This window comes from Gadus morhua, chromosome 13 (assembly GCF_902167405.1).
Source record: "Gadus morhua chromosome 13, gadMor3.0, whole genome shotgun sequence".
In the NCBI taxonomy this organism is placed as follows: domain Eukaryota; kingdom Metazoa; phylum Chordata; class Actinopteri; order Gadiformes; family Gadidae; genus Gadus; species Gadus morhua.
Genome location: NC_044060.1, coordinates 24,012,228 through 24,027,127, shown reverse-complemented (window position 1 = coordinate 24,027,127; position 14,900 = coordinate 24,012,228). Strand labels below are relative to the sequence as shown.

The 14,900-nt window shown below is 46.3% G+C and overlaps 1 protein-coding gene and 1 pseudogene across 3 annotated transcripts in view; one reads left to right on the top strand and one right to left on the bottom strand.

Annotated features, from left to right (window-relative positions):
- Window positions 1-14,900, top strand: part of plekha6 (pleckstrin homology domain containing, family A member 6) — a 72,406-nt gene that overhangs the window by 6,880 nt on the left and 50,626 nt on the right. The window contains exon 2 of one of the 3 annotated variants that reach the window (XM_030373891.1): window positions 7,094-7,221. The exons of 1 other annotated variant lie outside the window; for it this stretch is intronic. The gene's annotated coding sequence lies outside the window, so the exon portion shown is untranslated. Of the gene's footprint in view, window positions 1-7,079; window positions 7,222-14,900 lie in introns of those variants that run through there. One more of the 3 variants, XM_030373892.1, reaches the window with a different exon arrangement.
- LOC115557187 (uncharacterized) overlaps window positions 753-14,900 on the bottom strand; it is a 14,560-nt pseudogene continuing 412 nt past the window's right edge.

Here is a 14,900-nt window from a genome sequence, read left to right as displayed (position 1 = left end):
TGTGGCAAATGCATTCTCTCGTGTGTATATTTCAGACGCGCATTCAGGAGATGGAGAGGGAGAACAATTCAGTTGTGGAAGTTTAAAAAATTCTTGACAAGGTCCACACCATGCTTCATGAACGGAAGACAAACAACTTCATGCCTCTTAAGGTCAAGGGCATGCTGGCACAAAAGCAGAACGATGGATTTGGTCAAAGGTGTGACCATTTCAGTGCTGACGTACAGGGCCTGTACAGTGCGTGTCTTGCGTATTTAGAGAGATGGATGGCGCCCATGGAGGAGTTCTCCACTTTCATGTGGATGGATCTGAGTGAGATACCTGACTGGAATGATGTTGAGGGCTGTATCAGGCACCTAGCTGAAAAAGGGGTGGCAATTGATGATGCAAAGTGCTTTGATCAGGTCACCAATCTCAAGAGATTCATTGAGAGAAGTAACAGCGATGAAGAATTCAGTGAACTTCAAGCACACCAGAGGTGGACCAAATTCTTGGAAAAATCCAAAAGTGTAGATTTTTATTCAGAGCTGCTCAAGATTGCACAGTTTTTTTTTGCAATACCTGCTCACAATGCAAATGTGAGGAAGCTGCATGACGCTTGGAAGCGACATAACGCTAGGTAGCTGCATGGCGCTAGGAAGTTACACTAGGAATCTGCGTGACGCTAGGAAGCTGTGTGACGCTAGGAGGCTGCATGAAGCTAGGTATTTATGCTAGGAGGCTACGCTAGGAAGCTGCGTGATGCTAGGAGACTACGTGACGCCGTGGGGCTGCGTGACGCCGTGGGGCTGCGTGACGCCGTGGGGCTGCGTGACGCCGTGGGGCTGCGTGACCCCGTGGGGCTGCGTGACCCCGTGGGGCTGGGCTCCAGGGTGTGAGCAGCATCGTAGCCATCCATCAAAGCCCATCCTGGCAGAGGGCCACACTACTGCGGGGTCGGGCGGGGACAGGAGCTCAGCACTCTGCTGATGCTGCTGCAGTACAAGATTATTGGTCACCACTGTGAGCGCAGTGTCTGAGGCCTTGATCCGCTTCACGGAGCACGCTGGCTGATGGGGTGATGTTACATAACAGAGGAGGGATATGACACAGACACACATAGACACACACACACTTATACACACAAAGACACACACAGACACGCATATAAACACAAATATACACACAAACATTCACACATACAGACACACACACACACACACCCACACACAGACACACAATATCTCAGTAATTCTAGTTGCCTTCCATCACATTCATTCTGTGTGATGCAACAGCCCATGGGAGTCCATGGTCTCTACCATGGGCCATGGAGTCCCTGGTAGAGTCCCACAACGTGTGGGTGGTGGGACTGGTCATTTGGGAGGACTGGGGAAGTCCAGAGTCCCATGACTTTCCTCAAAAGGCTACAATCCTTCTCTTGCTCACATGTGGCTGCTACTTAACACACAAACTGTATAGTTTTGTCTGGGGAACATGAAAGTGACTTTGTGACCTTTGTGATGAGCCATGAGATTCATAAAGAGTACATCCTATCCAACCAGCAGGCCCACCTGGCCTGGGGGTTGATTTCGGGCAGCTATTGGGAGGACTGATGGTGGCTCATTAGGAAGGAAAACAAGCTAATGAAGCCTAACTTGATACTGGGCGAGTTCTCAAGGCCCATAAGCACACATGAACATAAACACATGTTCACTCATAGTTTAAGGTCATTGAAAATGACATCCCTCCATCAAGCAGTACTATTGACCAAGCAGGACTATTGACCAAGCAGGACTATTGACCAAGCAGGACTATTGACCAAGCAGGACTATTGACCAAGCAGGACTACTGACCAAGCAGGACTATTAATCAAGCAGGACTATTGACCAAGCAGGACTACTGACCAAGCAGGACTATTAACCAAGCAGGACTAGTGACCAAGCAGGACTAATGACCATCAGGACTAATGACCATCAGGACTATTGACCAAGCAGGACTATTAACCAAGCAGGACTATTGACCAAGCAGGACTAATGACCAAGCAGGACTATTGACCAAGCAGGACTATTAACCAAGCAGGACTATTGACCAAGCAGGACTATTAAACACAAATGACTAATGACCTATAAGGACTATTATTGAACAGTAGGGACTGTTGACCATCCAGGACTATTAGCCAAGGAGGACGATTGACCTTCCAGGACTATTGACAAAGCAAGACTATTGACCAAGCAGGACTTCTGAAAGCGCAACACAAGACAAAGGGCCACGTAGGTTTCAGGTATACTTAACTACAGACCACTTGTAAACCACACTGGATACAACATAAACTTTTACACTTCACAGACTAAATTGCCGTGGTCCATTTAGATTTAAACTGTTTAAAAATGATAAAGGTACTCCTGGGAAAATCATTGAGGAAATCACTGGGATTTCATGTTTTAAGGAAGAAATGTACGGAGGCTGCTCCATTGAAACGATGAAGTACATCAGAATATAAGAAATGCAGATGTATTTGCATCACCTTCTACATGCCTGCCTGATATGTTCCCCCCCCGGGTCGGCTTTCCTCTCACCCCGTAATCTGCTGTGATGAACCCATGATGACACCACAGCCTCCCTCACCCTCGCAGAAGCCATGTCACCCTGTCACCCTTCCCACCCTGGAGGCAGGATGCGTGGAGATGAACCGCAATACAGAGAGGGCAGTTATGGTTGAAGTTAGTGGTGCACGGACACAACTCAACTAATCACTAAAACAATGAGAGAACAAAGTAGGAAACATTCCAGTGGAGGACAGGAAAGCATGACACATGTTGTATGCAAAATGTAGTATCCATGGTACCGAAGAGGAGTGGTTGTTCGTACGCTATCAGGGACCTGAGTCCATTCAACTTTTGGCATTAGCTACAACTTTTCTCTCATTGCTGTTGCTCTCATGTTACATGCATTGGGAAATCACATTCCTGTATTACTCTGATAGAACCTACCAAAGCTGTTATGTTTAAGTGTTTGTGTGATTGTGTGTATGCAATTACAATTAGGGCATTTAGCAGACGCTTTTATCCAAAGCGACTTACATCGGTTAATACACACATTGACACACCGACGGCAGAGTCAACCATGCAAGGCGACAGCCAACTCGTCAGGAGCAGTAAGGGTTAAGTGTGTTGCTCAGGGACACAGCTAGGGGGAATGGGGATCGAACTAGCAACTTTTCTGTTACATGACAACTGCTCTACCTCCTGAGCTAAGCCGACCCCATGCATGTTTATGAGTTTTATAGGGTATCTGTGAAACAATGTGAGGTATATTTAGTAACATTTAGTAAAGGTTGTTTTTAGTAGCTGTTGCTGATGAGTCCTGGGAGATGACAGACACCGTATATCCTACATGTGATGGACCCTGTGGGGAACAACCACAACCGAGCTGTATTTCAATGGCTTTGGAATAGGAGTTCAGTTATTTTGATGTTAATAACAACACACACTATGTTGTTATGCCAACCCCACCTCCTGATGAAGGTATGATACTGGACTACAAAACGCCTAGTGCTGGGGTCAGGAGGTCAGCAGTTAAGGTTCAGCTATATTATTTGTTATCATGTGACATCTAACGCTGAAGCCCATCAGGCTGTACACAGCGCTCGCGCCTCTGTGTCTGGGGGCAGTTGCTTGGGAGACCTAACTCGCCCTTTTTCGAACCACTCTCCCAAATACCCTTTTGAGAATGTGTGCGTGCGTGTGTGTGTGTGTGTGTGTGTGTGTGTGTGTGTGTGTGTGTGTGTGTGTGTGTGTGTGTGTGTGTGTGCGTGTGTGTGTATGTGTTTGTGTGTGTGTCTCTCTCTGTCTGTATGTTTGTGTGTGTGATTGTATATGTGTGTGTGGGTGTGTATATGTTTGTTGGTGTGTGTGTGTGTGTGTCTCTCCACTAGGTTGTGCTCATCCTCTAAGGTTTACCCGTCGCTCTCCGAGCAAAACGCCCCTCCTCCCACATGTCCTGGGGCCTCTAGTCTGTACCGCTCACACGGCTCTAAACACAACTCTTCAATTAAACAAATCATGTAGTGATGTGTTTAAAGTTGGTGACATGAGCTGGTTTGGGTTGTGTATGAACTGTAGGGTGTGGTTTGTGTTGTGTATGAGCTAGGACTTTGCGATATATCAATATTTGAAATATTGCAATATTTTTTCGCAAATTTAACAGCAGTTTCGAACCGCGCCTGCCGCATGCTATTCCGTAACTCTGCCTATCTCTCTTCCACTCTGCCTCTGTCTCACACACACTCTGACCTGGCCCCGCTTCCACTCACGTCAATTTTTTTAATCCCCTACGGCGCGAAACATGGAGTCTGCCGGCAAATGCGGCGCCGAGGAGCTTGTATGTAAGCGGAAAACTATTGGCTCCATAGTTTGGAAATGGTTTGGGTACAAGGTGTCTGACGAATTACAGAATCAGCTATTTTGTAGAGAGTGCTTCAAAACTGTCACAACTAATGGGTCGAGTATGACCAACCTCTTCCATCACTTGCAGCAGCCCCAAAAATGCGTGCAGCAACGCAAATTCTTAAACTGTCTTGACATAATTATTATTTTTATTCCGATAAAGGCAGTACAGCAATTATCCCAAAATTATTGCGGACTCCCGGCAACCTAGAATATGTGTCGCTCCATGTCGCGATTCAATTCTGTGTTTCAGATTGATGAGGAACTGGAAGAACCAGCGACGTCGGACGCAGTTGTTACGATTCATAATATAACATACACCATTACTTCTGGTTTTCACAAGTGACCGGAGCAGAGACTGAGCAGTGCATGCTGGGAGCCCACCAGGAGGGCTCTGCAGTCCGGCCAGGAGACCCCAGGGCGGGACCAGGGGGGTCGGTTCCGCTGGCCTTTAGAGAGGTTCAGAGGGCCAGACTGGGATCCAACATGCTCCACCAGGAAGAAGCAGCGGATGATTTTACATCCAAAGCGATTTCACACGGTTCATACACAGATTCACACTCCGATGGCAGAGTCAACCAGGCAAGGCGACAGCCAGCTGGTAAGGACCATTGAGGGTGAGGTTTCTTGCTCAGGGCCACCTCGACACTCTAGGACAGGAAGAGCCTTCCGGTTACAAAAAAGCCCGCTCTACCTCCTGAGCCAATTCAACCCAAAAACATCAACAATCCCAACCCCAACATTTCCAGTGACTCGCTGCAGAGGAACAATGAGGAGTGAGGAGGAGGCTGAGCGGTCCTACTGGGCTGGGGGGTCTTGCTGCGATGATTCAGCTGCAGGTTGGGCCTTGGTCCAGACCCAGAGGTCTGAGAGACGTCGGGCTACACATTGTGCTTCTGAGGGAGCTGGAGGCTCGTGATCAGAATCAGAATCAGAATCTCTTTATTGTCATAAGGACAACAAAATGTAAATGCTTGTTGTTGGATTTGATTTGTATTATTTTTAATACAAATCTTTTAAATTTTAAATGTAATTACTAACTGTACATTCAAAAGTATTTTCGATGCTCTGCCTCGTCTCCTTTTTTCTTTGGTGGAGAACCAGCGCCACATAGTAGCATTGAATATATACTACAGCGTTTATACAGCTAGATGCGTTTTTGCAATGAATCCGTCTTTACAGAAATATTCCTGAAACTCTGCCAAGGAAAATGGAGGGGAAAAGATTGTTTTTGCCTGTTTGGACAGGGCCTGATTCTGCACCAGTATACGCTGATGATAGGTGATGTTAGGATAAGAGGCCAGGGGGTGGCTGAGCAACGGAGGTGTGGCACGACCCAGTGGCATGAATCATCACCCCCCAGATGTGTGCTCACCTCACACACACACACACACACACACACACACACACACACACACACACACACACACACACACACACACACACACACACACACACACAAACACACACACACGCGCACTCACACTCATACACACACAAACACACTGACACGCATACACAAACGCACGCACACACACTCACTTATTGTTGCTGCAGGACATATTGAACACCTGTGTTCTGACTAATCAGGAATCCCACGTCAAAAACACACACACACACACACACACACACACACACACACACACACACACACACACTCACACTCAAACGCACCCTGGCCTGGAGCTTTGGCCTGGGGACTGTTGTTTTGGTGTTTGGCACATGACATGCAACTCTCTATAAAGTTCTATAAATTGATTGTGGTAAAATATGGGAAAGGCAGCTTAGATTCTCGTTTCCTCGCTCTCTCTGTCCCTCTCTCTGTCGCGCGCGTGTGCCAGGCAGAAGCAGACATGGTTTCGGGGAACGCCAGAGAAGAGGGAGACAGGGCCAGATGGAGATAGGAGCAGCATGGAGTGTGTGTGTGTTTGTCTTTGTGTGTGGGTTGGTCTGTGTGTGTGTGTGTGTGGGGGGGTGTGTGTGTGTGTGTGTGTGTGGATGTGTTGGTCTGTGTGTGGATCTGTTGGTCTGTGTGTGTGTTCAAGCCCTGGTTGTGTTTTTGAGCATGTATGTTCCAAAGAGGGAGGAGCCCTAGACTGAAATTAAACAGCAGAAACCAGCAAAATGAAGTCAACTCCAAAGTGGGAGGAATGTATTTTCAGGCGTGTGTCTGTGCATGCGTGTTTGTGACTGTGTGTATACATGTATGTGTCTGTGCATGTGTTTGTGTGTATGTGCGTGCATGCGTGCGTGTATGTCTGTGCGTGTGAGTGTGTGTGCATGTTTGCGTGCATGCTTTTGTGTGTGTGTGAGTGTGTGTGTGTGTATGTGTGCATGCGTGCGTGTATGTCTGTGCGTGTGTGTGTTTGTGTCTGTGAGTGAGTGTGTGCATGCATGCGTGTTTGTATGTGGTGTGTGTTTGTGTGCGTGCATCCGCTTGTGTGTGTGTGTTTGTGGAGTGGAGTGGAGCAGCAGAGGGACAAAGGTAGGGATGGCGGTATGTGAGTGGAGGGTGTGGAAGAGTGAGGGCGATTGTTTAAAAGAGCTCGGGCTGGTTTCAAATTTCCCCCTCCTTTCCACTTTCCCGCTCCTCTTGCAGACTGACTGACTCTCCCTCTCTCTCCCTCGCCCTCTCTCCCTCTCCCTCTGTGTCTCTCTCTCTCCTCCAGTCTGCCCCCTGCCTTCCAGCCAAGCCCCGGCATTCTGGGAGAGGAGCTATAAGCCACTGGAAAGAGCTTCAGTAAAGGAGGGAAGAGAGAAGAGGAGAGGAGGAGAGGATACAAAGGAGTGAGAGAAGGTGAGCTAACACCTGCCTCGGAGCAGGCAGAGAACAAAGGGTTCTGTTCTGTCTGCTGCTCTGTTGCGTGTTGATCATGTTAGTGAGATGTCTTGTTGTTGCTGCTGCTCTCTGCTCCGTCAGGATGTTGAATACAGCCCGTGGACGGTGGTTAGAGGAACGTACGTGTGTGATATGGCCATGTGACACCTGAGGCACGCTTTGTCAGGAACTATCATCACGTGATTCCTGCAGAAGTTGAAGTACACATCTGTGAACAGACTTGGTAGTGTTTAAAATACTTCAACAGCTACGATTATGAAAAATGTCAGAAATCATACTTTTAAAATGTGGCTTTGATTTTTGGAAATGTGGAAGCAGGAATGTTTTGAAATTGAAAAAGTCTCACATAGCACCACAGCTCTTCTTTGCTTTAAACCACGACACAAAAGAGGTGTGTGTTTGTGTGCGTCGTTGCATGCTTTTGCTTTGGCAGCACTTGATTGGTAGCAGACGTGTGTGTCTGTGATTGCGGGATAATTGAAGTGATTAGCTTGGTGGCTAAACCCAGCGACCACTTCGACCACGGTCAGTAAGATGTGATTCTGCTCAGATGATCCCCTTCGCTACCTGATGTTGATTGGTGATTCTGCTTCTACTCACACTTGAATGAAACAACTGAGGTGCCACTAATTACTGTTCTCACTTGGGAATGAACTGGCATTATTTGCATCATAGTGGCTTCATTAGCAAGCTAAAGACTCCAGCAAATTAGATTTGATCAGCTAGGAGGAAACTCAGCTGCTAGACAAGGGTTGACGTGATGCAGCTCTATGTACTTGATCAGATTTAGATCTCTTTATTGTGACATTTAGACGTGGCTCAATAAACAACCAACACGTTGAGCGGTGTAGTGCGGATGTACAGATGTGTTTCTATTGGTTGTACAGTACCTGGCTTTAATGTGACGTGAAGATGGCGATAGCGGGCTGGTTCCCCAGTAGCGGGCTGTCTGCAGGCCTTGGCAGGAATGGTCAGGTTGAGCTGGGGAGGGGATCCCATTACAGACCACTCTTGTCCTATTCACTACAGTAAATCCTGAGTGTGTGTGTTTGTGATTCAGAGTGTTTGTGTGATTCAGAGTGTATGTGTGTGATTCAGAGTGTGTGGGATTGAGAGAGTGTGTGTTTGATTCATAGTGTGTGTGTTTCTTTTTGTGCATGTCCCTCCTTGGCAGGCAAAACACTTCCAAAGGCCCATTCATTGAAAAACAATTTACAGCATTGTTTTTATTCATTTATCTTTCGTTCTTAAAAGTCACCCGTCCAAAGTTCAATAGAATTGTTTTATTTATCGGGGGGTAGAGGAATAACGTTGACTTCCTCCTCGTGGTCCAGGATGACCGCCGTAACCATGGTAACCTTGCATGGGGGGCCACCTAAGACGAGGGGTGCTGTGAGGACAGGGTGCCCGGCAGCACCCCGGGGCCTTTAACTTCACCAGGTCTCCATGGCCTGATAGCACGATAGCGTCAGAGCACGGTCGGCCAGGCAGACCGGGGCAATCCTAGACGGCGGAGATTGAGCGCGGGCCAGTCGGGACTTGCAGGGCGGAGGTGGTTCTGGGAAAGGGGCCGGGGAGAGGGGGGGTTCTGGAACAGAGAGAAGGTGAGGACCCTCTGACAGATGGGAGTCTTCCTTAAGCAAGCCTCGTTCCTGCCGTCTCGACCAAGGTGATGGTGGGAGGCTCTGCTCTTTTGCAATCAGATCAAGTAGATGCCCGCTCATCCATCGTATATTTTACAGACGACTTAGCTTTAGGAATCTGTGCTTCCTGATATGTGGAAACACATGAGTCAGAGGTACAACAACAAAGGCATTGGCACCAAGTTATGCCTTGGCTGAACATGTTAAAGGACAAAACCCTGAAAAGAGAGCGGAGAAATGCTAGTAGCAGTGAGGTGAGGACAAGAGGGCGAGAGAGGAAGGGCGAGTGAATGGAGGCTTTCCAAAATGAATCAAAGAGGAATGCTAGAGCGAGTTCATGCAAAAGGTAGCGCAAGCAGCCAAGTGCAATACACAGGAAGGAGAAGATGAAGGAGTTCCCAGAGCTAAGATTATGGTTAATTTACTCCCCAACAGTTAGCCCATCCTTACAGTTAGCTCTGTATTCAAATCAAGAAATCACATAAAACAGTTGTAACTATACATCACCATACATCTCCACAGAGCACTGTACATCACACATCACTATACGTCAGCCTTCACCACTATACATAACTATGCATCACTGTTCACCACTATGCATCACTATACATCACTATATACAGATATACATCAGTATATACCACTATTCATCATCAAACATCACTATACATCACTATACACCACTATACATCACTATACACCAATATACATCACTACATTTACATCACTATGCATCACTACACAACTATACATCACTATATATTTACATCACTATACACCACTATGCATCACTATACATAACTATACACCACTGTACACCACTATGCATCACAATACATCACTAAGCATCACTATACATCACTGTGCATCACTATACACCAACATACATCCCTAAACACCACTATACATCACTATACATTTACATCACTGTGCATCACTATACATCACTATACACCACTATTTCACTACAATTCAGTGGCGGCTGGTGGTTTTTAAAGTGAAGGAGGAAGGACTGCGCCCTTGGTTGCCATTGGCGTGCTTGCAATGTTAGTGGTGTATGGTGACATAAGTATGTGAAACTCAAGTTGTTTCAGGGTGTTTTGGTGAACTACAAAGTAGCAGGGAGGGTTAATTATGTGAATAAAATTGATTCAAATCCACCAGTGGCAGCATTGTACTTTGAAAGCTGGTGGGCAGCATGTAATGGACTACAAGGGCAGAAGAGAAGGATGCAAAGCCAATTAGTCGAATCAGGCCTACTCTTGATTTTTAAAACTATTTTATTTTATTTTTTTAATGACTGAAGCTATTGGTTGTAATGTGGCTGTTTATTTTCAGCTACATTTTTTTTTTGAAAAATGAAGACACAAGACCAAAAGTGATACCATTAAAAATGCATCATGCTCTGAATAATTCACTAACATTCTTTCCACAATATCAAACAGAATGGTAAGAGTAACAAACAATTAAAAGAACAATAAGAACATTAGTTCAGAACTATTTAGATGGGCTGTAAGCCTAACATTGTTTTTAGGCAGATGTGGATGTTAATGGATGTTTCAGAACGTTACCTCAGTATTTTATTTAGCGAATGCAAAGTCCTTTAGCCAAGTAGTTGCCTCTTAATCTGCTGTATGAAGGGTGACAAGTCCTCCTTTAAGTCTTTGTAAACGGCATGCTTCAATGATGTATGCATTGTTTGCTGCTCTCCACAAGCACACTGTGGGGTTGGGCTGCTGCCCCATTTGTGAAGGCTGGCCAAGCAGGGGACATGTCCAGTCCTGAATCTATTTAGTGTCGTCCACTGCTCCCTTGGTAGATTGTTGCTAGGGACCGGTAGGGTGGGGTCTGACCCCAGATGTTTATTTGGGACGTCCTTGGACTCCCATTCCTTTTCCCAAACTGATTGGATGGTGAGATCAGCTGGTGGTGGGTTCTGCCAAATTGGTCGTCTAGATGGAAGTTGAGCAGTGGGTGGGTTGAAAATGTCCATGTGAATTGGAAGGTGAGGGGAGTCTTAGTGTTTTGGAGCATCCTTTGAGTGAGGACTACTCGCCGGATTCAATTAAATTCAATTCAATTCAATTCAATTTTATTTATATAGCCCTTAATCACCATTACAGTCTCAAAGGGCTTTAACAGGCCAAATATTTGTGACCCCCCCCTTTACCCATGCCCCCACACGGGCAAGAAAAAAACTCCCTTGAATCAGCAAGGAAGAAATCTTGAGAAGAAACGCAGTGTAGGGGATCCCTTCTTCCAGGGATGGTCAGGAGTGCAATGGGTGCCACAATTGGCATACAGGTAAATACATGTACATCATATTAAAATGGTGATGGGGTTCTGGCCGGTTATCCATGAGGAGAGTCCAGGCATCCAGTCCAGCACCCGCAGCACGCTACAACTGACAGAATAGTGAATTAGAACGGAAAAGTACATAGTGGGAATGTATAATGTAATAAGAAAAGCACAAGCAAACAGAGTAGTCTTCACTACGCATCTGTTGTTTTCACACTCCAAATGCAAGATTGTAGAGGTGCGTTTTGAGCTTCCCTTTGAATAGCTCCACAGAGTCAGCTTCCCTGATCGCTGATGGCAGCCTATTCCATAAAAAGGGGGCTCGATAGGCAAACGCTCTCTGTCCAGCCGATTTCTTTTTAACCTTCGGCAATGAAAGAAGGCCGGCTCCCGAAGACCGGAGAGACCGAGAAGGACTATAAGGAATGATCAGGTCCTTCAGGTACAATGGAGATAGTCCATGCAAGGCTTTATAGGTCAGCAATAGCACCTTAAAGTCTGATCTGAAAGTTATTGGTAGCCAATGTAAAGAGGCGAGAATAGGTGTAATATGATCAAACTTTCTCGTTCTGGTCAGCAATCTAGCTGCCGCATTGTGTACCAGCTGTAGACTCTTTATAGTAGAGTTCGGTAATCCCGAGAACAGTGCATTGCAATAGTCCAGTCTTGACGAGACAAACGCATGAATCAGTGTCTCTGCATCCACTACAGATAACATTGATCTGATTCTTGCAATGTTTCTCAAATGGAAAAAGGCAATTCTAGTTATACTTCTTATATGCTGATCAAAGCATAGTTGAGGGTCAAACAAGACACCAAGATTTCTGACGGATGCACTCTGTGGGATGGCGACGCCATCCAACCACAGAGAGACATCCTCAAACTTTTCCCGGTCCCGCTTCGAGCCGATAATCATCAGCTCTGTCTTCCCAGTATTAAGCTGTAGGAAGTTTTGTGACATCCAGCCCTTCACAGCAGCCAAACAGGACTCAACCTTTTGAATCTGGGCAGAATCCCCGGAATCTACAGGAATGTAGAGCTGGGTGTCATCCGTATCAAACGCAGCGCTCAGATCCAACATCACAAGCATTGTGCTTGTATTTTTATCCAAAGCAAGAAGGATGTCATTTACAACTCTTGTAATAGCAGTTTCAGTTGAGTGGAAATACCTGACCCCCGACTGGAAAGGTTCGAAGAGATTATTCCTCGTCAAATAGTCAACAATTTGCTTTGCTACAATCCTTTCCTGTACCTTAGACAAGAAGGGCAGATTCGATATAGGCCGATAGTTCCTGACTAATTCAGGATCTAGCCCAGGCTTTTTGAGTAGCGGTTTTAGCACCGCAGCCTTGAAATTGGAAGGAACAATTCCTGTTGAAAACGAAAGATTCATAAGCAAGAGGATAACAGGCCCCACCGTTGGAAAAAGATCCTTAAGAACCCTAGAAGGGAGCGGATCCAACATACAAGTTGTGTTTGAGGCCTTTATCACCCTTTCAAGTTCCACCAAGGAAATCGCCTTAAACTCCAAAAGAGTTGCGTCAGAGTTCACCATCCTATTTGGCAGAACCCCATCCTGCCCCACAGGATGTGTAGGATTAGCCGCCCGGTAAGCATCAATTTCCTCTCTAATTGATTGAATCTTATTCTCAAAGAAATCCATGAATTCACCTGCCGAGATCGAGGAGCCTACGGTCTGATTCTGTTTCTGAGTGAGACTCCTCACCGTGTCAAAAAGAAATTTAGGATTATTTCTATTCAAATTAATGATACTAGAAAAGTAGGCGTTCCTGGCGATAGTCAGCGCACCCTTATAGGTGATCAGACTATTATGCCATGCAAGATGAAAGACCTCAAGTTTAGTCGAGCGCCATTTGCGTTCAAGGATCCTGCAATTTCGCTTCAAAATGCGAGTTTCTGCATTAAACCAAGGAGCTGGTTTTTTCAATGTTCGTTTTTTAGTTACGTACGGAGCAACTGAATCAATGGCAACAGACAAAGCAATGTTGAGGTCATCAGTAAGGCACTCCACAGAACCACTATAGTTACAGAGAGGTGCAAGTGAACCAGATAACTTATCTTCCATAGCTGTAATGGTTGCAGGTGTGATGCGGCGACAGCTGAAAGTAGCTTGCTGATCGTCGCAGGGGCAGGATACCACCACCTGGAAAGTGAGCAAAAAGTGGTTTGATAAAGCTGAGGTGTAGGAAGAGACCACTAGCTGCGAAATGTCAACACCGCGGGTCAGAACGAGATCCAACGTGTTTCCACCGATGTGGGTTGGTTGCTGGACGAGCTGTTTGAAGCCAAGCGTATCTGTAATGGACAGAAAAGCCCTTGTGAGGACGTCAGACGGGTTATTCACGTGAATGTTGAAATCCCCAATAAGCAAAATATTGTCTGAATATGTAGCCAAATCAGCTGCAAAGTCAGAAAACTCATCCAGAAAAACTGAATACGGTCCTGGAGGACGGTATACTACAGCTAAAACAAAAGAGTCTGGAACTCGTTTTGCTTCTCGAGGAGCTGAGGTGCAGAGCGCTAGCACCTCAAAGGATCTGAAAATATATCTATTCTTCGGCTTTTAATTAAGCTTAGAATTAGATATCAGGGCTACTCCACCACCTTTCTTAACTTCTCTAGATACTTGGGTGCTAATGTAATGGGGTGGAGTAGCTTCGTTTAAGGCTAAAAACTCATCTGGTTTTAACCAGGTTTCAGAAAGCCCCAGTATGTCGATCTTTTTATCAATAATTAAATCATGGACCAAGAGCGCCTTCGATGAAAGCGACCTTATGTTCATGAACCCTATTCTGAGTACTTCCCTTTTATTATTTTCAGAGGGAGTCTGGTTAACACTCAGCTCTGAAGCGGTCAAGGGGATACCGCGGTTTCGACATACTGGTTGCGGCCCTCGTCTGCGGGTTTTACACCTCGAGACAGCGCGAGGCCGCACCACCGTACATATAGGTACAGGGTTATTTTCAGAGGGAGTCTGGTTAACACTCAGCTCTGAGGCGATCAGTGGGATCGCCAGAGTTGGACATACTGGTCGCGGCCCTCGCCTGCGGGTTTTACACCTCGAGACAGCGCGAGGCCGCACCAGCGAACATATAGGTACAACACTCTCTGAAACAAAAACAACACGCTCTGAAACAATTGGTGCAATAGATACTGGTTCAGCTAACCCATCTGCTATTCTAGACTCTGCAACGTAAACTATCATGTTGCTAGCAGGTTTGCTAAACTCCTGCAGCCCAGCGTGCTGTGAGTGGATGAGTCACGCCTGACTAAGACATCTATCTATGTTTTTTGACATAATTGAGGCGCCTAACCCAGTAGGGTGTAGGCCGTCTCTCATGAGCACACCAGGTCGACCCCACAGGGAGGGCCAGTTATCTATGAAACCAAAGCCCTGCTCTGAGCTATATAGGGCCAGCCAGCGATTTAGAGACAATAATCTACTATAACGCTCATCATTACCCTTATCGGGTAGAGGGCCAGATGTGTGGAGGAGCTACGTCGGCTAGGACAGGGTGCCAGGGGAGTGGTGTTGAGCGGATTGTTCCATTGTTGAGTTCTGTTGGGCGTCCACATTGTGTGTATGGGATGACCTAGACCAAACAGAGGCACAATATTCAGCTGCAGAGAATGCAAGTGCTAGTGCTGAAATACGCAGAGTGGGGGCTGCTGCCC